We start from the raw sequence: 26,746 nt of genomic DNA on the forward strand, positions 1-26,746 counted from the left end.
AGAGGCTCGGGTAATGAAGCTTTCCGGTTTAGCGGGGTAGGGGTGTGTGTTTGTATGTGTGTGTATGTGTGTGTGCGTGTATGTGTGCGAGTGTGTGCGCGTGTGCGTGTGCACGTGCTGAATGCCCATGCTTAATCTATTGATGCATCACTCAAGTGTCTGTTGAACTGAACTGATTGTTAAACTGCTGGGACAATAAAATAGAATACAGGTGCCCACAAAATACTTGCTTCTCTGTTAATGTTCAATTTTATTTTACAAACTATATATCCACCATCTTATAATCAGGCCATCAAAGAATGTCACTCTTAAGCAGATTTCATAAAAGTCAGAGAGGTTCAAGTGATTTTTAGGTGAGGGGTAAAAATATTTTCCTCATAAATCACGTCTCATAGCTAGAAAACCTAGGAGGTCCCCAAACCTAAAGATATGGAAAACAAACAAACAAACAAAACCCAAAATGTACTTAGGAAATCAAGTAGTTTTCAAAAGTACTCAGGTACAGGAGATCCTTGGCGTTGCAGGAGTTACTAACTGTGGTTATGAATGTCCACGAGTTTCGGGCATGTACCCTGCAGATGTGCCACCTCCTGACTTGGACACACAGGTGGCCGGTGAGTGAAGCAGGCCGACAGGGGGGACGGCCACAGGGCCCCTCCTCACAGCTTCAGTGTTCTCTAGACGGCCAGCCCAAACCGTGCTCACAAGCTCTCGCTAATCCCCAGAGAGGGATTATCATTTTCTTGACAGGAAACCAAGGCACAAGATGCAATTAGTCAAGGACAAGAAGCAATGGCAGAGCCAGCTGTGCCTCCACACACACTAGCTGCTGGCTCCCGGAGCCCGCATGAGCATTTACCGCAGACACACGCACGCAGACACACGCGTGCAGACACGCACGCGCGCCACAGTTATACTTCACTTTCATCTAACCCTTGGAAAATAATGGAATACAACAGTCAAAATAAACAGGTCTAACAGGAGAAGGCAGTCATATACTTAAGAACTTGTCTCACAGAAAAGACTGTTATTCCAAAGGAAGATGAAAGCCAACAGAATCAATATGAAACAAGCGCCCTAACAGTTCCAACTGTGAACTAATCAAACAGGCTGTTTCTCAAGATTAACAGTGCATAAGATTCCTCCACTGAGCAGAAGTGTGAACTAACTAAATGACCTGCAAAACTCCTGAAAAATATATCTTCTTTGATATTAGTAATTTCAGTTTCATCCATGCATACTGAAAGGGCTTTTGAAAAAGAGCACTTACAACAGTCTTCCACTAAACACTAATTGGAACATCAACTGAACTGAACATCAAGGGAATTGGGGAATTACTAGCTTTAGTGAAGTTAAATACTTTGCTGCAAGACTTCAGAGGTCTTGATAAGTGAACATGCCTTATGAATTTCCATCAGAAAAACAGTATAAAGCATCTTCCCCCAAACTTACTTGGCCATGAAATATTTTTTCCTGAACATATCTGGAGACCAGTAGTGTGTTTCAAGAAAACTCCAGTATTTCAAGGAACATAGCTTTAAAAAAAAAAAAAAAAAAAAAGATCTGTGCTGACCCCTACTGACTTCTAGCTCTTTGGGGATCAATCACACACACTGGTTCGGCTACTTTTTTCACTTAAAACTGATATACCTCACTTCACTTAATGAAATACACCTCATTTTTTTGGTGAGTCATATATTCTGTTAATCATCAATAATAATACCTAACAAAAAGCTTTCAAGTATTTACTTTTTAACAACTATAATACTGCAACAAGCAGCCTGATAAGTATTTACTTTTTGCTTACTTGAGTGATTGATAAATACCTATATGTACCTATCTGACAAATATGATACTGACTATGATGCTGTCTACCAAGACAGGAAACATCAGAGAGGAACAGGTCTACAGGAGGGCAGTTGCCCTTAGACATGTGAACCTGAGGTCCTTGTGAATCACCCCAGGCAGCTGGACACACAGGGCCACAGCACAGAAGAGAAGGTGGCCCTAGACAGCTGATCTCTGGGGTCCACCACCTGATCCTGGGAACCACAGTTCCTCAGGGGAATACGGCAGAGAGACGGCCCAAACTGAGTCCCGAGTAACATTTAAAAACTGACTGGATGATGGAGAACCCATAGAGTTTGTAACTGCAAAGTCACAGCCAGAAACAAAGAGAAGAAACCCAAGCCTGGAAGCCAAGAGAAGAAAGCAGCGGTTACATAAAACTGTGACCTTCTAAGTTCTTTCATCTCTCTTAACCCACCTCATGGGTTTGTGGTAAGGATGAAATAAGCCAACACTGTTCCAAAAATGCTAACTATTACTTTAGTAGAAATCTAACTGGAACGGGTGGGGAGGGACAAAAAGACAGACGACCTTGAGCATGTGGGCTGTGAAGGAGTAAGAAAGCTGGAAAGGGCATGATGCCAACCAGGCTCACATGCCTCATCCTCTTCCTGCCTCTGGCTGGGAAGAGGGTTCTCACTCAAGGGGGACTGTGGGAGCTCCACCATCCAGGTGAGAAGGCTCAGCAGGACGCCACCTGCAAATGACTGGAACAAAACACAGCTCAAGGAAACGAGGCTGAAGCCTGGGGTGGCCTGCAACCACCTTTGATAATAGGTTTCAGGAGTGGAGAAGAAGGTTCTGGGCTGTGCCAAAGTGTCCAATTAATTTCTGAACTCTGGTGGTTAGCAGATGATCACTGCAGGGACAGAAATGGCTAGTGCAGAGGAACTCCAGAGTCTTTCTCTGGGTCAACGGCTGTCAACCCACACGAGGAGGCGGCGGACCCCCGTCTGCAGCCTGCAGACCTGCAGGACGGCGGAGGACAGGAACAGCCACACCGGGAGAGGGCTTTAAGGAGTCTTGGTCTTTATGGAAGAGCAATGGGGTTGGAGCAGTGTGAGAAACGGCCATGGAGGAATTTCGCATTCATGGATGAAGACTCGAGAGAGGTCCAGGAAGAACTGAGGTGGGTAAAGAAGTGAGGGGAGTGGAGTGGGGAGTCCCAATCAGAGGATGTAGCAGGCAGCTGAGGGTGTTCGTTAGTGCAGAAGGCAGAAAGATGACTTGATGGCCTGTGTCAGTCTGTGACCACAGGGAGAGCCACTGGGGATTCAAACCTCCAGCGTCAGGAGGGAGGGGCTTCCGCTTTGCAAGATTCAGCCATGGCCCGAGATTGGACAGGGCCAAGCATTTCTTCAACACCTATCTAACCAATTACGCCTTATGTGTCCTCCTAATCTATTACTCCTTTGACAACTCCTAAATACACAGTAGAGCAGAATATAACTTCTTAAAACTTTAAGAATTGTAAGCTTTTACTTGCAGCGTGGCACATAAGATATGAAACTGACAGTAAAACAATTTAGACTTAGAGACACTCGTATATGAATGCCAGAAAATACGCAAACACATGCATTTGCTGCACTGTTTATAAGAGCAAACCAAACCAACCCGGAAACAACCCACATGCGCACCAACAGGAGAACTCACAACTAAGCAGGACGGTCACACAACAGACCACACAAAATGAGCCAACTTCAGCTACAGGCTTCAACATGGGTGAATTTCAGGAGTCTTGAGTGAAAAAAAAAAAAAAAAAAAAGGTGACAAAGGAATATATACAGTATATCATTTTTATATCTACTAAGATTAATTTTAAGAGAGTACTTCTATGAAAAGAGAGGTTAGCTCTCCCCGACACGAATGGAAGGCACCGTAGTGACCCACACACACTTATCTGCTTAAAACAGTGGCTGCTGTGGTTTCATTGTACTTATGTTAAAAAAAATAATACTAGCTAGAGATACATATTTTTGAGATTGAAATGACATAATGGCTGGGATTTACTTTACAATTTTGCAGAGAAAAAAAAAGCTGAGAGGTACACTGCAGTTTCTACTTTCCATAATAAAAAGCTAACAAAAACCTCAGCAAACCTATATAACATAAGTAAAAATAGAAAAGCAAAAGCATTTAGGGTGAGGGGCAGGCAATTAAAACATTGTGGAACAATTTAGCAGGTGAAAGGATATTCCATGCCTCTCAGAACTGAGACTGGAAAGCGCAAGCTCAGAAATTTTTGAATTCCATAAGAAATTATTAAATTCTAAGTTTTAAATGAATGGAATGGCTGAAAAAGAAAGAGGCTAATACAGCCAACCTGAGTTTTAAGTGTACAGCCAAGATTAGGTAAAACTGCCTAGGCAAGAAAACTGAAGCTTTAGGCTATATACACGTTACAAAAAGCTCTGTTGAGGATTTTAATAATACACTTCTACAGTTTCAAGTTAATAATTTCAGGAGTAAAAAACCAGCAACAAGCCACCAGATCTGTGGTGGCACCTTCTACTTTGCCCAACCCTCGACAACTCCAACCTGTTCCTCACTCCAGCTCTCCCTCCTCCTTCCGCTGGATCTTCCAAAGGCCACAGACTCACATGTTCAACACTGAACTCCTCTCTCCCTGCCTTTCTTCCCAACTTAGTTGTCACAAGCCTCGGCTGCCCAGCTTGGAATCCTAGGAGTTTCGAAAGCACCACCCTCTCTTCTAACTGCCCAAACATCTAATCCTATCTATTTTCCTCATATTGCGTGCAATCTCACTTTTCCTCCCCATTCCTTCTACCAAGACTTTCAACTGAGGGTCATGCTTAGCCTCTCGACTGGTCTCTCTCTCCCTTCAAACTCACTCCTGCTTCTGCATTTCCCATCAGCTTTGATTCCTCTCTATTCTTACCCCCGATGAAAAATCAGTTCTGTGAATTCCATCTCCTTCTTATCCTCCTTCTCTTTACACTCCCAACTGCCAGAGTCTAGGCATTATTACTTCCCATCTGGCTCACTGACTAAAGGGTCTTCACTGGTTGCATCCCCTCCAATCCATCCTCCATATTGCTGCCCTACAATTTCTAAAACACAAACAGGCACTCACTCTGTTAACTGAATGAACTGCAGGGACCTTTTTCTATATGCTACGTTTTATTTACCCACACCCATGGCACCTCCAGAATGTCCACTGAGTACAACTGTTCCATGTCAGCTTATTAACTATATAAAGAAAGAACTAATATTTACTGTGGGCTGCTATGCTAGACTCTGTGCAACAGCTTTAATGCTTTCACTGATTTACTCCTCACAATAAATATATTCTCTGCATGCACAAGCTACATTTCACAAATGAGGAAGCCCAGGCTCCGAGGTGTTACCCATGCTGTTTCCTTAGAAGGCAGGAGTTTCTCATTCCACCTCCTTGAGAAGTGTGCTACCAAGAGTTACTCCTGCATCTGACATTACAACCTGGCTTCAAAAGGAAGCATGCAAAAAGACAGGTGAAAGCTTCATGATATGAATATGTAAAGACAGGTCCAAACTGCTGCCAACGAATAGGTCAGGGAAGAACTAGCAAATTCATGAGCTTGACTTTTATTCACATTTACACTCCCAAAGCTATTTAAAGCTCTACTTTGTTTGGATCTTCACTGGTTACTATTTTGAATGTTATATTATTCTACATTTTTTAATCAAGACAAATTTTTAACTAACGATGCCAGGACAGGGACTAATATCTCATAAATACAGACCAAGAACTTGGGCATTCAGTGTTTGGACATCTGCCAAGAAGGACATTTACTAATTAGATAAGACTACATGAGTTCGTTACTGAAATTCAAGGCTTGAAAAATTTGTACTTACTTAGAAGATTTATGCCATCCCTTTCTATATAAAACTATGGAAACTCTCAAATGATTAAAATTGACAAGCAGCATAAAAAAATTTCAATTAACAAACACCCTAATAGACAGCTTCCTAGAGACGGTAGCTAAATTTTATCTCTACTTACTTAAAGCCATTCTAAACCTTTAAGTTCACTAGCTCTAAAGTCAGAGAAATAAAATAAACACATACCCAAATAAGAAATGGGTTCTGCTTCTCAAACAATTAATTCCAAGTCAAAGTCTCAAGACATGAATTTATCACATATGCTTGCATTGCCTTGTTCATGTTGTTACTCAAAGCTAATAATTAAACATCTGGGGCATTAAAAGTCCATGTTCACTCAACATAAATCTGTCATATGCTCCATTAATTCTACCAGATATCTACCCCCAAAAAACAAAAAAAATCAGTTTCCACCCAAAGACTTGTACATGAATGTTCACAGCACTTTATAATAGCCCCAAAGCGGAACAACCCAAATGTCCACCAACAGGTAAAAGGATAAGCAAAATGTGAGGCAGCCACATAATAACGCCACACAGTCAGACTACTTGGCAAAAAAAAAAAATCAAGTACTGATGCAGCATGGATGAACCTCAAAAACATTAACACTAAGTGAATGCCAGATGCAAAAGACCACGTACCATATGACTCCATTTATTACATGAAATGTCCAGAATAGTCAAATCTATAGAGACAAAGTAGGTTAGTAGTTGCCTGGGGTTGGGAGGAGGGTGGGAATGGGGAGTGACGGCAAAGAGACACAAAGGATCTTTCCAGGGTGATGGAAATGTCCTAAACTTGCATTGTAGTGACGGCCACACAACTCTAACTTCACTAAATATCACTGAATTATACATTTTAAATGAGCAAATTTTATAGTATGTGCATTAAACCTCAATAAAGCTGTTAAGAAAAGACAAAGAACAGACTTAAAGCACGCTAGCTGTAAATCTTATGGTTCAAATTCAGTTCCTTCACAGAAAGGAACGCATCTCTGCAAGACGACCAGGTTCTGTGTACATATGGGTCTTGACATCAGCACTAAAAGCAAATTACTGAGTATTCTACCAGAAAGTTAGCTTTAAGAAATGCTATGTAAGACATTACCAACAGAGGGATTTATACTCTCCTGCAATAATACACATAAACAGGTGAAAACACAAACGTCAAAGTTTTGCCTGCAGGTATTGGAAGAGATGTCATATGGCATGCATGATGTGCTGCCATATTAAAGATACAGACAAAAATGGCAATACAAGTTAATAAGGGAAAGAAGTCATTTCAGGCTATGAGAATCAGGAAGCCTTTACAGAATGTGTGCTTTGAGCGTTTCTCAGAGGATGAGCAGGATTTGAACAGCAGTAGAGGTACAGGGAAGCTGATATCCAAGGGAAGATAAGCATGAGGCAGAAAACCGATCACAGGAGCCCGGTGAAGGATTTGGGCAAGTCATGAGATGTGGCGGCTGGGTCAGTGGGAAGACGATGCAAGGCCTTTATTCCGTGAGGGTGACAGAGTTATGGGAGGTTTCGGAGAAGACAAGTGACACTGACATAAAGGCTCAACTTAGACCAACAACAATGGAAAGAGAGAGGCCCAAGACACAGGCGACACAAAGCAGTCATCGTGGTGACTGGTCAGACCAGATGGGGTGACACAGGTAAGAAAGAATTCAGGACAACAAAGGCTCAAATTTATACTTTCAAACTTCCAACAATTTATTTCTGGATTCAAGAACTTGACAGACACTACTTTCAAAATTCAAAACAAGGCCGGGCATGGTGGCCTGCAATCCTAGCACTTTGGAAGGCTGAGTCAGGCAGATCACCTGAGGCCAGGAGTTTGAGACCAGCCTGGCCAACATGGTGAAACCCTGTCTCTACTAAAAATATAAAAATAAGTCAGGTGTGGTGGTGTGTGCCTGTAATTCCAGCTACCCGGGAGGCTGAGGCAGAATTGCTGGAACCCTGGAGGTGGAGGCTGCAGTGAGCAGAGATCGTCCCACTGCACTCCAGCCTGGGTGACAGAGCGAGACTCCATCTCAAAAAAAAAAAAAAAAAAAACGAAAACAAAATTCAAAACAAGACAGCTATCGCTCAAGAAATGTTCCATGGTAAGAATAGGAATCTGCCAGATCTAATAACATGACAGATGCATTTACCCTTTGACCTAGCAATCCACTTCCAGGAATCTGTTCCCAAAATGTGCCAGCCAAAACCACAAGAAGTGGTAAATTCAAGTTCTGTCACTGCAAAAGACTTGAAATCAACCCCAAATCCATCAGTAGGGGACAGGAAGACTAAGTTAGGACAATGAGCACTGCGCAATGACAGGAACTATTAAGAAGAAAAGAAAGGAGCTCCACATACTGATAAGAAAGTAAATTCTTAGCGGATACTTAACTGAAAACAGGCACCTTTTGTGTGTGATGGGAGTAAATACTAACATGTAAGTGTAGATATATTTTTCTTTCCAAGAAGAAAACTTGGGAGGCTAAACTGAACACTAATAAAAATGGTTACCCATGGGGGAAGGAGAAAACACTGTGGCAGACGGGTGGAAGTGAGACTACAGTGGGGTCCATGGGTGGATTTCAGGGGGCTTCTCAATGTAAATGGGGCAAAAAATTACATCTTTATTTTCACTAACATTTGATGGAAATTTGACAATTCCTTTGATTATGAATGCAGGCAACAGATGCAGTACTTTTAACAAAGTGTCCAACTTTGCCAGCAAGAAATCACAAAGATTTTCATTATTCCACGCTAGACATTGCCAGTATCATTTATGCTCATCAACACCTTGAAATTATAGTGGTTACATATGAAGTCTATAACTACTAGATCTTATATAGGAAGATGTCTGCATGTGTTAGCATGTAGAATTCTCAGGAATGGACATGTTTGCTACACTTTTGACACTTTTTATGATTAAAAAAAGCAAAGAAGTTGTACCGTAAAAGCTAGAAGAACATCTTGGAGCCATATGTGGCCTATAGGATCTCAAGCAATTACAGCCTCTGTCTTAGCTAATTATCCAGCAACAATATAATTGTAAATAAATATGAACTCACAAGTACGAAATATCATGGCAGTTCTAGGTTACAGGATGATCATCCAGACATACAATGTATTTATATGAAATTCTTTATATCACTAAATTGAACACTCAGTTTAAAAATTCTCATGCTGGCAAAACCCCAGGAGTAAAGGGAGTTAGAGAGGAAGAACTCTATATAAGAAAGTGAGGATTAACAGAAATAGATAAGTTATGAGAAGCAGCCTGAAACTAGAAAGAAGATGAAGAGCTTAATTTTAGATAAGTTGAATGTGATTTTTTTTTTAAAGGCTGGCAGTTTAAAAATTGTAGCCCAAAGGAAACCACACCTGAAGGAATAAATTTAGTAACTGACAAAAAAGTAAAATTGTTGGCATCAGTGCAAACAACAGCGCAAAATCTTCAAAGTGTGAAGAACTTAATAGAGACAAGGACTAAAACTTTGTGCTTAAAGGATGTGGGCAAAGTAGTCCCTTGACTCCCACCCCTCCCAAAAAAGGAGAGAGAATACTTGCAAGAGACAGAATATATAAGTAGGAGAACCAGGAGGCCAGAAGGCAAGCCAAAGGAGGCTCATCCACGAAACTTCTAGCTCAACAGTGTTAAGGTTGAAGATAAATCAAGGAAAAGGTCTATTACGAAAAAGTCATTGACTGTGGTAACTGCCAGGAGACACAGCCTTCAAGAACATAGCTCTGAACGAGTAGTAAGCAATGAAACCTGGCTGCAGCCAAGCAGAAACGGAAATGACTTGCTCAAAACGACGGTGGGAAGAGGCTGGTGGACTCTGTCACTAGCAGAAATCACCAGATACCTGCCTCTCCCAACATCACTGTCACAAGAGGATCCTCAGGACTGACTTGGAGAACGTGATGACTTATTACCATTCACCATGATACAATGACGGGCAGGAGTGAGACATGAATTTTCCTTTTGAATTCTAAAGCCAGTATACAAGCATAATTACAACAAACTTGCAAATGAACAGACGTGCAAACATCATGTCTTCCAAAACCACGTACCTTATTCAAAAATAAGGTACAACTCGGGAGGCTGAGGGAGGAGGAGGGCTTGGGCCCAGGAGTTCCAGGCTGCTGTGGACTGTGATCATGTGACCACATTCCATCCTGAGGGACATGGCAAGACCCTGTCTCACACACAAAAAACAAACAAAAAGCCAAGTACAACTGATGATACTTACTTACAGCAGAAGTCTCACAATAGAACTTCTGTGCACGTCTCTCAGCTGGCTGCATGCAACCTTGGATTCAAAGTCTGGTATAAAGATGACCATGTTCCGCCCAGGTGTGTTCACGCTTTCCACTGCCCTCTAAAATGAGTACCCCGGCAACCTCAACAAGATGACCTCCAATCAGATCACCACCAGATGGCAACGAGAAAATACCACACCAATCACTACAGAGAAGACAGACAGACTCCAAACCAGCCAGCACTGCTATTCAGATTCTCTTAGAAGGAACATTGGCTCCTTCTATAAGGCCAATTCTAATTCTCTTCATTCACTTTTAAGTTGTCCTTAAAAAATTAAGCACCAATGAGGGGGATGGGGAGACACTGGTCAAAGGTGCAAAGTTTCAGTTGGATAGGAGGAATAAGCTCAGGAGGTCCAGCACCCAGCATGGTGACTCCAGTTAATAATAATGTACTGTATTTTGAAAATTGAAAATTGCTTAAAAGCAAAAGAGAGGAAAAACTGCTTATAGTACATCTTAAAAGTTCTTACCACAAAAAAATGTTAAGTATGTGAGGTGATGGATACAATTAACTTGACATAATCATTTCACGATGTGCAGCGTACATATATCAAAACATCAGGTTGTATGCTTTATGTTTTATTTGTCAATTATACCTTAATAAAGCTGGGAGTGGGAATTAAACACCAAAATACCGACTTCTCAAAACTGCTATAAAGAATAAATTAGTAGAGCCTCAACATTTTACTAAATAGATATAGCAGCCTTCTCGTTGTGATCAATCTTTGTCCTTCTAATTATATAAATATACACACATGCAGCCAGGCGCGGTGGCTCACGCCTGTAATCCCACAACTTTGGGAGGTCGAGGTGGGTGGATCACCTGAGGTCAGGAGTTCAAGACCAGCCTGGCCAACATGGTGAAACCCTATCTCTACTAAAAATACAAAAATTTGCCTGGTGTGGTGGCACACACCTGTAGTCACAGCTACTTGGGACGCTGAGACAGGAGAATCGCTTGAACCAGGAGGTGGAGGTTGCAGTGAGCCGAGATCACGCCACTGTACTCCAGCCTAGGTGACAGAATGAGACTCCATCTCAAAAATATATATATAAAATAAAATACACACACATGCTAATTCATTCCTTCAAATACACACATTTTATAATTATGAGAATTCTCAGATATCATTAAGTAGAAGTACAGAATTTTCTTCTATGAACATCTTAGGAATTAGAAAACAATTTTTTTTCTCTTAGATACCTGAATAAGCAATAGAGGAGGGTCCTTTTAAATCCTAAAAAATCCACACTCAAGCACTAAATGCCTTAAATATTGCTCAATTCAGAAACGAATCTTAATTAAGTCAACATCTGTATTCTTCCTATTTTACTACATGACTTCCAGGTAAGATGCCACAAGCCACACTGGTATAAATTGCTCCAGAAAACCTGAAAACTTACAGAAAATCACAATCACATTATATTTAACAGGTGTTCTAAAGACTGCCCAGTTTGTCCAAATAAACTAGTTTTAACTGCTGAGGACTGAATTTCAGTTCTTAGTTTCAGCACAATGGTTTTATTCAATTACCTTGATTAAATCATGCTCACTCAATGGTCTAGATTGGTACTTGCGTGTATTTTGTTTCCAAGTATTTTCATTCACTTTAAGACAAGAAAAAACAGTATTGCATTTGATCATGATCATCTACACCACACATGCTTTTCAAACTGAGGGCTGCAATTCATTATTGTGTAGATCATGAAACCAACTTAGTTAAAGGGAACTGGAACTTTTTTAAAAAATCAAATAGAAAAAAAAAGAGCTCATAGAATGCAACAAGGTAAGTATTACTCAGTGCACTTTTTTTCCCAGTTATGTCTGTTTGGGTGCTGGGTTATCCCACAAAAAAAATTTTACTAAAGAAACGATTCAAGAGGCGCTGATCGACAGTACACAGTGACAAATTTCAAACAGCTAATATAGAAATGCGTGGGATGTCTGTGGAACTTCACAGCTCTGGCTCCACAAGTCACTGGCAGTGTGAGCCTGGTCAGATTCCCTAACTTCTGTGCCCATATTTCATCATCTGTACTAGAAATAATACTGTAGTACCTGTTGTATAAGGTGGCTGTGAGGAATAAGTGAGTTATGAAAATAAAATGCTTAGCAGAGTCCCTGACACACGGTAAGCATTTGCTACTATTCATGTTAATACTACTATAAAGGGTTTCTAATATCTATGAAATTCCTAAGATAGTATTTAAATGTTAAACCACCCGTGCTTATTTTTGTCAAAATGAAGTAAATTAATGTTGCTTGAAAACTCCACCATACCTTTGATAACTGATGACACCAGAGGTGGCACTTCTCCAAAATTCCCACCAAAATGTAACTTTTAGCAGAGAGTGGAGGAGTCCTTTGGATCGGGGGACAGACCTGGGGATCCAGCCTAAGCTGCGACAGAGTTAAATTTTCCTTGAAATATCACTCTATCTTAAAATTCACATGAATCTTTCATTCTACCATGAAATACACGTTTAACAGAGTATTTTAAAACACCAGCTTCACAGGGCTTCCTAGCTCTCTTGCTAGTGAATGAATGCGATGCTCTTGTATAAAATCCACTGACTTTGGAGAAGCTGCTACTGAAGAGCTTTCACTGCACATCAGCATCCAAAAAGTTTCTTTTCTGTCTTGGCACCACTGTATTTTCAGAACCCAGCCTAACACAAATACAAAGACACAAACAGCAAGCCAGTCTGCCCTCCTTTTAGAGGGCCTGTGGACAGTGGTGCTCCACGGAAACATCCTCAGGCCACTGAGCGTGGAAGGCCAGATGTGCACCTCCTGGCGGGTCTTTCCCCCTCCCAGTGAGGCGTGCACACGAGGTCCACTTCCGTAAAGGATGACCTTAGTCAACCACAAACGCTATTAACTCCCATTGAGATGAACAGTCTCAATTCACAGTTCCCACAATCCTCTTCAACTAATTTCCGAATTTCCCTCATGTGTGGTGAACCGTCTGCCCTGCAGGTGAGTGTGGGGCCTTGAATAAGTATCTGCTCAATAAGCAGATTTTGGAAGCTAGTGTATCACTAAGTGCACACGAATCTGTTCATTGAGAACACACCCCTTTTCGTTTTCTTTTGACTAAAATAATTTAACCCTGAGACGAAAATTCTGATCAGCAACTTTCCCTAGCTGAGCAAACTTTCAAATATACTTCCCATTTTACTACAAACTGGTTCGAAAGGAGAAACGGCGCTACCATGCTCTTTATTTGATTTAGGGCTTTTATGTTTTTTGTTTTAAAGACAATTTACTACATTATCCACTCTCCTGAAGGAACTGGGCACAGTTAAGCGACACCTCTTTCAGGTAAGATGCTCCCGACACACGTCCCCAGTGGTCCCTGAACCACTCAAGGCTCACAGTGACTGATGTCACCCACCACACCTGTGGTTCCACCTGTCAGATTTGCACCCACACTGTCTGCACATATGTTCAATGCTGCATTTGCTAAAAAGCATCTTGTCGAAAATTTCCTTACTAGCTATTACAACATCAAGTACTAAGAACTTTTTAGTATTTTCCGAAATTATAGACACTGGGGAGAGAGTATGAGGAGAAACATATATGCACAGGAGGGTACATTTAAATCAGTCAAGAATAAATAATTTGGAAAAACAGTTTCTCAATCATTTGAGTATGTCTTCTGAGCTCACAGAAATCTGCCACTCGATGATAACCTTCAATAAGAGGCAGGGTTCTTTTGGGGAGGAGACTTTTTAAATTTTGCTTCCCACTCTGTCTCAAAACAATCTGGCCATACCTATAATAAAGGAAAAAATGTGGGCAGGGGGCAATGGCTCATGCCTGTAATCCCAGCACTTTGGGAGGCCGAGGTGGGCAGATCACCTGAGGTCAGGAGTTCGAGACCAACCTGACCAACATGGTGAAACCCGTCTCTACTAAAAATACAAAAAAAATTAGCCGCGCGTGGTGGTGAGTGCCTTTAATCCCAGCTACTCGGGAAGCTGAGGCAGGAGAATTGCTTGAAAACCAACTGGGAGGTGGGGGTTGCAGTGAGCTGAGATCACACCATTGCGCTCCAGCCTGGGAGACAAGAGCTAAAATTAATTTAAACCCATATTTTTCTTATTTATTTTTCACTCTGTCACCCAGGCTGGAGTGAAATGGCGCCATCTTGGCTCACTGCAACATCTCCCTTAGGGCTCAAGCAATCCTCCCATCTCAGCCTCCCAAGTAGCTGGGACCACAGGTGTGGGCCACTACACCCAGCTAATCTTTTCATTTTTTGTACAGATGGAGTTTCGCTATGTTGCCCAGGCTGGTCTTGAACTCATGAACTCAAGCGATCCAGCCGTCTTGGCCCCCTAGTGCTGAGATTATAAGCCTGAGCCACCACGCCTGGCAAAACCCATACCTTACATAGGCATAAAGAAAATCCTGCATGTTAAGATTGCTACTCATTTCTGTCACCACCCTAGTTGTGGCTGGGACAGTACCATAGTCTTCACTGCCCAGCGTAAGTTTCGTGTGGAAAGTCTCAACAACAGTCTGTCCATATTTTTTATTCCATACAATTTACATTAACTTGTGTATTTTCTCACGCAAGCTTTTTAAGCTTATACTTCAAGTAGCTTATTTTGAAAACCATAAATTCATGTTCCCAGCTGGAAATATAGTTAATATTTTTAAAAAGGTAAAGAACACTAACAACACAAAATCCAGATTTTCCCCACAGTTTTGTTATCGTCAAGAACTCATATATAATAAACTTACTTTAGAGGACTTGAACCTCACAAATTTCAATTTTCTAAAATAAAATGTACGTATCAAAACTGCAAATAAACTTCTGAAAAATATAAATACAATGGAATAAAGAGATGCCCATTTTAGGACTATTTTTCTTTTTGCCACATCACACACACACAGCAGAGTGTGTATGTGCGTATACACACTTTAGCCTGTACTCAACTGTCAGTAAAACAAATCCTCCTCTGCATTTTTGGTGGGGAAGGTACTCTTTTTAATGTGAACCTGTAGTTTCATTCACCGCCGCCAAGAAAGGCATCAGAATGCTTTTTAGAATCACTTTTCCTATAACTATTAAGGGAATCACTACCCTAGTTACACACATACACGCTCACCTATATGTTTACCATAAAAAGCGACATGGATACTCATCTTCCACAATATCCATATTTTTGAAATAAAACTTCAGTGTAATATATGGTTTGCTGGTTATAATCAGTGAATTATTTAATCAGTTTTCCATACATTAGCCTTATCAATAGAAAAATTCCAACATTAATAATTTATTACGGCAAAACCTCAAAGTTAACAGAACTTCCACAAATTGGTTGCTTTGTTGAAATTCTGCTAAACGTTGTTACTAGAAATCACATTCCCAGTTTGACGAGCTGAGATAGAGACAAATACCCAAACCAATATCCAGCTACTTTCAAGTGAGAAGTGCAGCAGAGCCAGTTTTTTTAAAAAAGCATGTTAGCATGATACACATAGCTAGACTTTAAGGATTTTTTTTAAGCTTATGAAGATGAGATAGGATGGTTGTGGCGAAGGGGTGACAAAGATGAAGAGCAGAGCCCACTCCATCAAGTGCTGGCAGCCTGATACCTGCCCTGGAGAGCCTCTGTAGTCAAGGAAGCCAGGCAAGTCCTGAACAAAGCAGCATCAGCAGCGCACTGCATCACCAGGCGTGAGGGCAGAATGAAGCTGGTGATGGCAGGCCCAAAGAGGAAGGTGTAAACACGGAGCATTATGGGGGAGGAACTAGACAGATTTGGTAGATCGCTGAATATGGACAAACAAAAGAAGTCAAGTCTGAAATCTGTGTCTGTGACATAACGCCAGAAACAGAGATGTCAGACATGGCCTAGGGAGCAAAAGAGATCAGTTTGGGGCAAGTCAAGTTGGAAGAAAGGGCAGGTTAGTCAAATGAAAAAGCCCTGAAGGCTATTAGCTGGACTGGAAGACTCTCAGCTGAAGTTGCTGAGAACTGCTTGGCCTGAATGAAACTGAGAAACCCCAAAGCAACAAAGACTAGAAGAAAGGATCAAGTTAAAGCTGTCTCCTGAATGCTCATGAAGAGTTAGAAAAGATAAGATGAACTAGAACAACAAGTATTCTGCACAGAACCCTAACCTCAAGAGGTCACCCAAGAAAAAAGAATGGTAACCTGGTCCACAAGTCTGGGAAATGAGCGATGTGGCCTCTCCTCAGAAGGGGCCACTCTGGAGAAGAAACCTGGTGATGTTTCCCAAACTCATCTAACGCAAAACATCCTGAGAACAGCGTTCACCCTCTGGAAACCATGAATTGGAAATGCAAGAGAACCAATCTAATGAATCAAGTACAAATCTAAGAGCGCCTTCAAGAGAAGTATTGAGATGCTTTTAAAACTCAGGAAGTTTTTAGATTTTTAAAGAAAAACTGTGAAACAACTTTGTAGTTAAACCATTACTTTACAGGTTTAAAGTGTTCTCCATGGACACATGGAAGGGAACAACACTCACTGGGGCCTATCGGGGAAGGTGTGGGGACCAGTATCAGGGAAAAGAGCTAATGCATGCTGGGCTTAATACCTAGGTGATGGGCTGATCGGTGTAGCAAACCACCATGGCACAGGTTTTCCTATGTAACAAACCTGCATGCCTGCACGTGTACCCTGGAACTTAAAAAAATTACTATTAAAAAAATTAAAAGTGTTCTCAACATATGACACCACTAATAACATGTAAATAACACAGGCTTTGATTTTGTTGTCTCCCATATGCCTTAAAATTTTAATATAATTCCTCTCGTAGTATTTAGGATTTAAACAAGGACTAGTGTGAAGCAAAAATTATTCCTAGACACTAAACTTACAACTATACTCATTAGGATCCTGGCCTCTATGGCACTTCCCACACTGTGCTACAAAGAACCACGAATATTTCCAGGTGCTCGTTTCAAGAGAAAAAAATGAACACATCAATTCACTCCATATCAAATCTCTACTGTAAGGACCTAATTTTCCACATTCCATGGTTTTAAAATCAGTATGTGTTCTACAAAACATGTAATATGGTAGGGGAGCTTTCTTCCTTCAAAGGAAATTTCTTATTAAATTAGGAGTGTACCTTTTAATATATATGAATGTATGTATGTATACCTATACACATACCCTATTGGATATACCTCTCTGTAACAGCAGCAATGCACATTAAGATTTTAAAGGCCCTTCAATATGCCACTTGGCATTTCCTAAGTTTATTCACAAAGCTTCTCTCCCATTCCCATACCTTACATATCACAGAACACGGATAGCCAAATATTGGTCTAAATAAAAAAAAAATCCTGAAAATGCATTAACAAGTAGAGTGGTAACGCAGAGCTCCATTATAAAAATAACAGTGACCCAAACAAACAAAACCTTCATAGTGTCAAAAGAGAGAACACATACGTTTCACCTGTAATGCCCCAGCTAAACTGCAGACATTAAACACCCACCCCGCCCCTGCAACACACAAACCCTGTGTAGGGCAAAGTCCCCTATACACAGAACATGTAACAAAAGCACTACTGAAGAGCCAATTCCAGTATGTGTCTTCAGCATTCCTAACCCTGCTTCCCTTTGTGTGTTCTGAGTCCCTTGTTGGTAGGACCTACTCTACGCAGTGCCCAAGTAGCTTTTCATCAATTCATCAAATAGGAGACACTCTCATTTCAGTAGTCTCTACTTGATGATTGATGTAATATATTCCTATGCTGTGTGTCAAAGTCCACCCTCAACCAGGACTGCATTAGACAGCCTTCTGTCCCATGTGAGGCATCTGCAAGCAGCAGAAAGCTGAGGGCAAGCAGTCACAAAGCAAGCTCGGCACAGTCTTTGGCTCACACCAAGCACTGAACACAAGTTGCGTATCCCTTATCTGAAATGCTTGGGTCCAGAAGTCTTTTGAATTTCAGACTGTTTCATATTTTGGAATATTTGAGGTAGCTTGGGGATGGGATCCAAATCTAATTGGGGAATTCAGATGTTTCGCATACACCTTATACACACAGCCTGAAGGTAATTTTATTTTCTCCTCGGGGACGCTGAATAAACTGTTGTGCACCTGCATGTTGACCGTGGCCCATCACATGAGGTCAGGGGTGAAATGATCTACCTGTCACGTCATGTTGGTAACTAAGGAAGTTTTAGATTTCGGATGATTTAGGATTTTCAAAATAGGGATGCTCAACCTGGACTAAGGGTTATTATTGTATGTAAGATAAAATGGCAAGTAAACCTTTTAATATTTTAAATATTTAAGATGAGAGAAGTCAGAAGAATCAGTCTGGAATTTTCCTTCTCCACCATCCCCCCACACCAAAGTCTCCAAGTTCCTAAAGCTTGAAGTTTGGGGAGGGGGAAATGGCCTAGTCTCCATGTCTATTCCCTGAATTCCCCTTGGGATCAAAGAGTCTGGTTTATCGACATCATCTAGGATTCCAAACCTTTCCTTCCAGTCTCACCAAAGTCTCCTTCCTGCCTTGAGAAAAGGCGGTCTGAGCTGTCTGCCTTTTTCCCCCATTCTGACTTTCGGATGCCTATCATGCACATGTCACTATTTTAGTTAGCATTTAATTAATTTCGACATAGCAAAGGCACCCCCTCGCAGTGTTAGGTGACACATTTCTGTACAACTATTTTCTCATAATCACAACAGTATTCCTAATTTGTATTATTTAGCATACATTTCTTAAAAAATTGATAGTAGCCTTTGAATTTTCCAAGCTACTGCACAAACTAGACCAAAATATTTTTTCTAATTTTTAGCAAATTCTTATTCTTAAGCATAATGACATTAAGTTTAAACATTAATTTAAAACGCATCTACTATCACCAGGAGTTGTGAACTAAGCAAAAAAAGAAAGTTCAAACTATTACTAAAACAAAGAAACTTCCACACTGAAGACAATTCATTAGTACCTAATCTAGTGTTATAATAAACCATCAAAACATAAATCAGTTTCATGAGATTAGGACAGTTTCGTGGAGGGCATTAAATGAGGGGACTAAAGTATCTGAAGGATTAACATACAGGGAAATAAATGAGAAGATTAGTCCAGCAAAGGAGAACCTGACCGCTGGAAATACAGCCCAACAAAAGTCAGATATTTAACCCTGCACATCAACACACCTGGAAAGGGGCTGCCAGTACGGCAAACACGAAGTGATTTCAGCATTAAACTAGGCAGAAAAGTCTTCCTTGCAAGTAGCTCCCCTGCTTCTCCTGTTTTGGGATTTGATTTTATAAATTAATCCACTGTATTATAAACACACGTGCACTGTAGAAAGTTGGAGGAAAAAAATTTAAAAATTAAAAAAAAAAACCTCAAAATAACCTACTGCTAAGAGAAACTAAAAATAATTTCACTGCTCAGAGATCATCAATGTTAACATTTTGGTTTTCATCTTTTTAAAAAATGCATATATTCACACACCAAAATAAAGTTTAGATATTACTTACATATGTTGTTTTATGTTACATTTTATCACTAATACTGACTAAATGTTCGTTAAATTCAGTATTATGGAAAGTAAAAATTGATCTAAATGCTGAAATAATCATCCTTAACAGCAGCAAAAAAATGAAAACAAAAGCTTAAGAGGGTATTAGTTAAATAACAGCATACCCTGGACAGAATATTAACCTGTTAATCATTCTTTTGTATTTTCTTAGACTAAATTCTTAGAAATGGAATAGCTATTTCAAAGCACACACATATTTTACAAGCTTTTGTTACATATTTTGCTCTCCAAAAATCATATTAAATTACCCTCTTTCTAGCAAGGTATGAGTGAGCTCCTGTCTCCACACACTCACCATAAGTAGTTTATTTTTTAATCTATGCCAATTACAAAAAACCCAACAGTATCTCACTGATTTGCATTTCTGGGAGTACAGATAGTGAAGCTGAAAGTTTTTTCATGTTTCCTACTCCTCTTTTTATAAATTACCAGTTTGCCCATTTTTTTCCACGGGGGTGGGGGCGAGGCCTCTTTTGTTGGTGGTGTTCACATGCCCTCTTTTTACAGTAAGGAAAGTAAATTTGCTTGTAAGTTACAATATTTTTCTGTTTGCCAGTCACGTTTTAATTCTGTTTATGGAATTTTAACACAGAGAAGTTTTATTATTCTAAAGTACTCAAATCTTTTCCTTTACAGTTCCTACGCTTGGTGTTATATCTAGGTCTTCTCCATCTTGAGATCGCCATGCTGTTAATTTTTTGGTTCTTAAATTTTTTCTTCAAAAAGTATTTTAAAAGCACCCAAGTGTACCCACCTAAAATGACAGCCATGTTTACTACTTTAAATATCCTCACGGCCGGACACGGTGGCTCATGCCTGTAATCCTAGCACTTTGGGAGGCTGAGGCGGGTGAATCATGAGGTCAGGAGTTCGAGATCAGCCTGGCCAACATGGTGAAACCCAGTCTCTACTAAAAATACAAAAGATTAGCTGGGCATAGTGGCAGGCACCTGTAATCCCAGCTACTCGGGAGGCTGAGGCAGAGGAATCGCTTGAATTTGGGAGGCGCAGGTTGCAGTGAGACGAGATCACGCCACTGCACTCCAGCGGTGTGATACTTCACTAATACATACACATTTTATACATATTTTAAATGGCTGCACCCATTTCATACAATCTATTTTCCAAAGTATTTTCTGACACAGACTTTTAAAAAAATTGCCGCTTGTTAGATTTAAACAGTCTTGAATGGTTTTACAAATTTTTGCAAGGCCAATGAGTCATAACATCACACCCAATTTAACAGTAGCTCCAAAGTTCCAGAACTGTTCGTGTCTATGCTATCAGTGCCCAATCACTCTCCCACAATGTTACTAAAAGACCAGGAAGAATAAGCTCATTCTTGGTAGTGGATCACAGTTCTGCATAATGAATTCTGCCATAATGATCAGATATCAGTCCTTAAAGCATTTTCATTTTAATCTCTTCTAGTCTTCTTCCACCTTCATATAAACTAGTCAAACACTCTGGGAACATTTGGTTAAAAGACTGAGTTCCGGAGCTACCCTGTCCCGTTTAACTCGGGCTTGACGACCTTCCTAGCCCTGACCTTCACCACTCAAAGTCTCAACTCCTTCACCTATATTCTGTAAAGCGGGTTAAACCACAGTACCCATGCTTCAGAGGGCACTGGAAGGATGTACGTGAATGTTGATGCATGCAGTACGCTAGGCGCTGGGGACAGATGCACATCACAGTGTCCCTGTCCCAAAAGAGGTCAGTTTGGTGAGAGAAACCACCAAGTATAATCAAAAGGTTAAATACTGTGATCGCGACATAGGCAGGACGACATGGGAACCCAGGGAAGGCTCCTAACCCAGACCAGGACATCAGGGCCAGCTTTCCAGAGATGGTGACGTGTGTGCCGTCAGGTGACAGAAAAGGCAGAGTCAGATTCAGAATGGAACTGCAATGGCGCTGAAGCATGGAGGAACACTAGGAAAAGCAGAACAGTGCTTACTTGGTCCAAGTTTCCCAAGGGAAAAAATTTAACTATCAAACTGAGGCTTCACAACCCTACTTTTCAAACACAAATACAATACTTGATGTTCTTTAAGACCATTTTTCCAAAATCCTGTTAATGTTAAAAGTTGTAGCATTCCCACGGAATCCACAAACTTTTGGAGCCTGAGGAAATCAGCAGTGTCAATTAAAAACCATCTCATTTTACAAATGAGGAAATATAGGCCCTGCAAAGGTAAGCTTGAACTAGACTCCATGTCTTCTCTCCCAAGCAACATGTTCTACACCTAAGCAAAAATAAATGACTTAAATCTCTCTCCCTCACAGAATTTTTAGAAGTGAAACACTTCCATAAGTGAATAAAAAATTTAAGTCATTAAATGTTATAATAATTCTGTTTATAGTGTGTTTACTAAATGTTCATATTATAAACAGGAAACTTCCTACAAACAGGAAATTATGTCCTCAGTAGTAAACATAAGGCTTTTTGGATCTATTTTTCATTTAATGCTCATTTCTTCATTTGGAAGCAAAACAAACACACTGATAAACTACCAAATGTTTTTAAAAAGCAAGGCAAACTTAGAATTGGCCCTTAAAATGGTTAACATTCTTTTCCCAGACATACCTAAAAGACAAGTTCAAAATGAAGCTCAGTCCCCCAAAGACATTTTATTCCAGAATGACTCAAGGTCATGGCTTTAGGACCTACGGAGGGCTGAAAGAGCAAAACAAACAAAAAACCAAGTTCTTAAGTTTTTAAGGCCCTAATATTTTTAATTTGAAGAATGGCAAGCAACAACTCCTCAATTTAAAGTACATTCATGTTAATTTTCCATGCTGAAAGACAGACACAACGCCTCTGGGTATACTGGGAATGACATTCTGATGAAAGGCCCTCAGAGACCCAGAGATGGTTCCTCCCACAGCAACTTCCTATCCCACTCCAGCACAACCATGGGGCTTGCCTCATCTACAAGGAGGAGCCTTAATTACCAAACTGCTTCATTTCAAAGGCAAGGCTGGATACTCAGCCTGGGGGGAAAAACCTGATCGAGTTTCCAAAGCAGCACCAAACACAAAAATTTAAAAAATCCACACCTTTAAACTAGTTTTAAGGAGAAAAAACGTTAAAGTTTCACAACGTGTTTTCTTGGCACTTTCCTGGACTTCCATAGGTATAGAAAACCCGGGCAGATTTCTGTTAGGGCCCTGTACTAGGTACTGGGGTGTTGCGGGGGGAAGGGAAGTGGATTGGGGGGGTAGAAAAGGAGGGATGAGAGAGACGATCAATTTTACTCGAGAAGTGTACAATAAAGCTTGCATTCTTAACCCCCTTAAGTGCAAGGACTGTGTTTTCTGTAGCCAAAAATCAGGGCATGTTTTCAAACGTTAAGTGTAAGTTAGAATTATTCCAGAAAACTAATTCATTCAAAAAAAAAAAAAAAGCAACTGAGGCACCACCGTAACCAAGTTCTGTTACTCTCGGGACGCAAAAACAAATAAGGAATATCCCCTGCGCTGGAGGAATTCACAATCGGAAATGTATGGGAAATAAGGCTGTACTGTAGTTAATTACAGCCAGAAGATAACTTTCAGTAAGTGGCAAGAGTCTAATGAACTGCAATATCTAAGGAAACCATGCAGAATCAGCTCAGGCATGCGTGTCTGTCTTCTGATGTGGTACACACATTAGGAGTGGGGGGTGGGGCTGCCTATAAGGACCTGAGCATGTGGCTCTCAGGGAGGGAGGCTTTCATAAATTGGTGAAAAACCTAGCATATCTAAAGTTTGTTTTTTTGACAAAACCGTTTTTAAAAGATAAGTCAATGAGAAAAGAAGTTTAACGTATTTAGAAAGCAATTCAGCCATCCCTCTCAAGCTTAAGGAACACTCTCCTGAAACCTCCAAAAATGGGCATAATAGAGTTAAAGCGAGCCAGTCTTATGTTTGCATGCTTTGGAATTTGAAATGCAGCGCAACTATTTCGACTCACCATGGAAAACAACAAATAGAACCTTCAAGTAAAACATTTTTCAATATCCAAAAACCTTCTTTAAACAAAGAAAAATCTCACCTCCAAATATTTTTTCCAAACACAATAACTGGTTTTACATTTTAAACATCATTACATATTTTACTACATAATACACTCTACAAGATTTCAGAAAATCGGGTACATTTTCGGGTGCACCATGAAATGAAGTGTTAAACTTAAAACTGCACACACTTCTGCGAGGCGTTAAGATATGCTTAGGTCCTAGAAGCTCAAGGCTTGAAGTAAAAAAGGAATCTAGTTCCTCTTCTGCCGCTTCGTTAAGTGCATTCCAAAAAGTGTGATCGTTTACTCCACTCAGAACTTTTGACGATTTTAATGCTACTACAAGAAAGAGCAATTACACTGGGCAAATAAATATTTAAGTAGACTGCAATTCAGTATTTGCGCACTTACCACTAACCCCTACTATGAACCAGAAGCAACCAAGAGTGACCCAATCGGAAAAGAGAATCCTCTTTTTGGCAAAGCCAGGCAGAGAGAAAACCTTAACTTTGGGGATTCATTTCAAGGAATGTCTACAAGCATTCCTCTCTCTCTTAATTATCTTATGTCTGCTCTACACAATATTGCACGGGCGGCAGAAACAGAGGTCTTTCAGATCTTGGGGGGAAAAAAGCGCACGACCCCCGAGTCTGAGGACCCCAAGTCCCAGCAGCCTGGCGGGCACACGTTTACCCTCAGGGTCAGGGCGCGCGCTCCCGTTGCGGCCGGGGGCGCGCCGACGCCGCGGCGCAGGGCCCGGCCCGACTCGCGAGCGCTAGGCGGGCGCCGGGGGGCTCTGTCCGGTTCGGCCGCCGGGCTCGCATCCCTGCGCGCATGCCCCGGCCCATAGCCCCAGGAGAACGGGGCAAAAGGGCGACTGTTACCCAATAATAGCGCCCTGCACGTTCGCAACAATGCAGGCAGAGAACCCGAGAGCCGCGGGCAGGGAACCGGAAAGCGAGAGAGCCCGGCTCAGCGGCTGCTCCTGCGCGCGAGCCCAGGGCTCACAGGGGAGCACGCGTCGGCCGGAAAGCAGCGCTGGGGAGAAGCGTGGGCGCGAGGGGGCAAGGGCACGGGTCCCGGCGTCCCGCGGAGGTCGCCTCACGAGGCGAGGCGCGGACGTCCTAGCTGCCCCGTGCCACACGTCGGCCCAGCTTCCGAGGGCCCAGCCCGGTCGCGGCGGGGAAAGGTGCCGGCGCCACCAGGCCGCCGCCTCCAGGCGCGATGAATCGGGCTTTTTCCCAGTGCGTAGTCCAGGCCTGGCCGCCCCGGCCCGTCCGGGGTGACTCAGGGCCCGGCCCCGCTCGCTCTCCTGCCGCCCTCGGCGTCCTCCGCCCACGAGTCCTCCGGCCCGGCCGCCATTCCGCCCGGCCGCGTTTCGGCTGCTCAGGCCTCGCCAGGCGCCTGGGCTCGGCCGCCGCGGCCCAAGTCACTGCGACACCGCGGCTCGGGGCCGGGCCTGCGCCGCCGCCGCCACCTCCTCTCGGCCCCGGCGGCTGCCGACACTCACCCGCATCTCTGTGGTGCCCCAAAGGCTCCCGCGACGCCTCCGCCTGGTCGCTGGGCCTGGGCCCCGGCGAAAGCCCCGTCCCGCCAAGGTCTGGCTGCGTCCCTCAGCCACCGGGGCTGCCCCGCCTGGAGCTGCGTGCGACACGGCGCCCGCCTCCTCCTCCTCCCCTGCCCGCCCGGCCCTCCTCCTCCCGCCGCCGCCGCCTGCACCACGCAACCTCCGCCCTCTCGCCTTCCCTCCGCGGCTCCCCGCCCTCTTCGGCCTCACCGGCTCCGGCGACCGCGGGGGAGAAGCTGTTGGGGGAGGGCCGGAACGCACCGCCATCGGCGTCCGGGGCGGGGGAGCCGAGAAACCGTCGTCGCCATCGCCCCGCCAGCCCGAGGCGCGGGAGGGGCCCGGAAAGCTCCCGCCCGCCCGCCGATGCCGGCGGCCCCGGGGGCGCCCTTTCCGCGGCCGAGGCCCCCGCTAGCGTGGGGAGCTTCTACCTGCGAGCCCGCGGCCCCTGCCCCGGACACCCGAGCCATCCCCGACCCGGGGCACCGGATTCTCCGCCAGGTTTTACAGCCTCCCTCGCCTTGGGGCCGCCGCGGAGGACCCCTTCCCGCCACTTCGGACCTCGCGAGCGGGGCTGAGCTGCTTGGGTCGGGGACACCACCAGCCTCTGGAGAAACGGCCTGAAGCACCCCGAAGGAGAGGGGGTCCCAGTCCCCCCGCTCCTCCCCTGTGCGCACACCGCCCCCCCCAGCTGGCCTCGAACCTGACTGCCCACCTTTGTCGACCGGGACTGGGGGATGCACCCTAGATCAGAAAGTCAGAGGTGGCCAGGTGGCCCTCCGAATCGGCGCAGACTTCCGAGGAACCTGCAGCCAATTCTCGATCCCCTTAACACCTGCAAGGCCTTAGGAATCGGCTCCAGAAAGCTCGAGCTTATCTGCGTGTCTCTTTTTAAAAATCACTTATAAGATTAAACCTAACTAGGCTTTCCCTTTCAGACTTTCACTAACTCCTGTTTGGCAAATTTTGACATTCACTCTATCCTTCGTCTTTGTAAGGACAAATCAAGACTTAGAAGGCTTTGATTACATACACGGATGGCATGAGTCGTGATATAAAGTAGTATTGTTTTCACGTGTAGTTCGAAGTCATCTCATTTGAAATTAACTGTCATAATTGGCTATTTGGAATATTCAACCTAAAGCCTATCCGCTGCTGTGGTGACGGGTGGAGGAAGCGTTGTGGAACCCCCACATCTAGTGAGGGGTGGCTTATTAATACCACGGCTCACAGCATAACAGAGCGGCTCATTCCATGAACAACCCCGGGGGGATTTCGAACTCTATCATCTGGGCAAAAGATGTAATGAGTGTAACTTCCTGTTTTCTCCAAACGAAAACACTACACAGATTCCTGTACCACTCTGGGACAGAAATCCTCAGCCAGAGCAGAGGGCCGTCGCCAGAGTCCACACTGTTTCCTGCGTAACGTGGGTTTGTCTCTGAAGAAACATCCCACTGTTGTATGTGATCCCCTCTATTGAAATGTGGTCTTTTATCCACATCTCAGTCTCTCTAGAAGTAATGCATTTGTATGTACTTGTCACTCAGGTATGTAATCCCTT

The 26,746-nt window shown here is 42.8% G+C and overlaps 1 protein-coding gene across 6 annotated transcripts in view; it reads right to left on the bottom strand.

The window, feature by feature from the left end:
* Positions 1-26,009, bottom strand: part of LOC105474844 (cullin 1) — a 104,980-nt gene extending 78,971 nt beyond the window's left edge. Inside the window, exon 1 of one of the 6 annotated variants that reach the window (XM_011729649.3) lies at positions 25,898-26,009. The gene's annotated coding sequence lies outside the window, so the exon portion shown is untranslated. Of the gene's footprint in view, positions 1-24,029; positions 24,316-25,128; positions 25,266-25,395; positions 25,516-25,613; positions 25,736-25,897 lie in introns of those variants that run through there. The other 5 variants (XM_011729651.2, XM_011729650.3, XM_011729648.2 and 2 more) reach the window with 5 other exon arrangements.
* Between the last annotated feature and the right edge of the window lie 737 nt (positions 26,010-26,746).

The sequence above is a fragment of the Macaca nemestrina genome, chromosome 4, assembly GCF_043159975.1.
Source record: "Macaca nemestrina isolate mMacNem1 chromosome 4, mMacNem.hap1, whole genome shotgun sequence".
Lineage (NCBI taxonomy): Eukaryota > Metazoa > Chordata > Mammalia > Primates > Cercopithecidae > Macaca > Macaca nemestrina.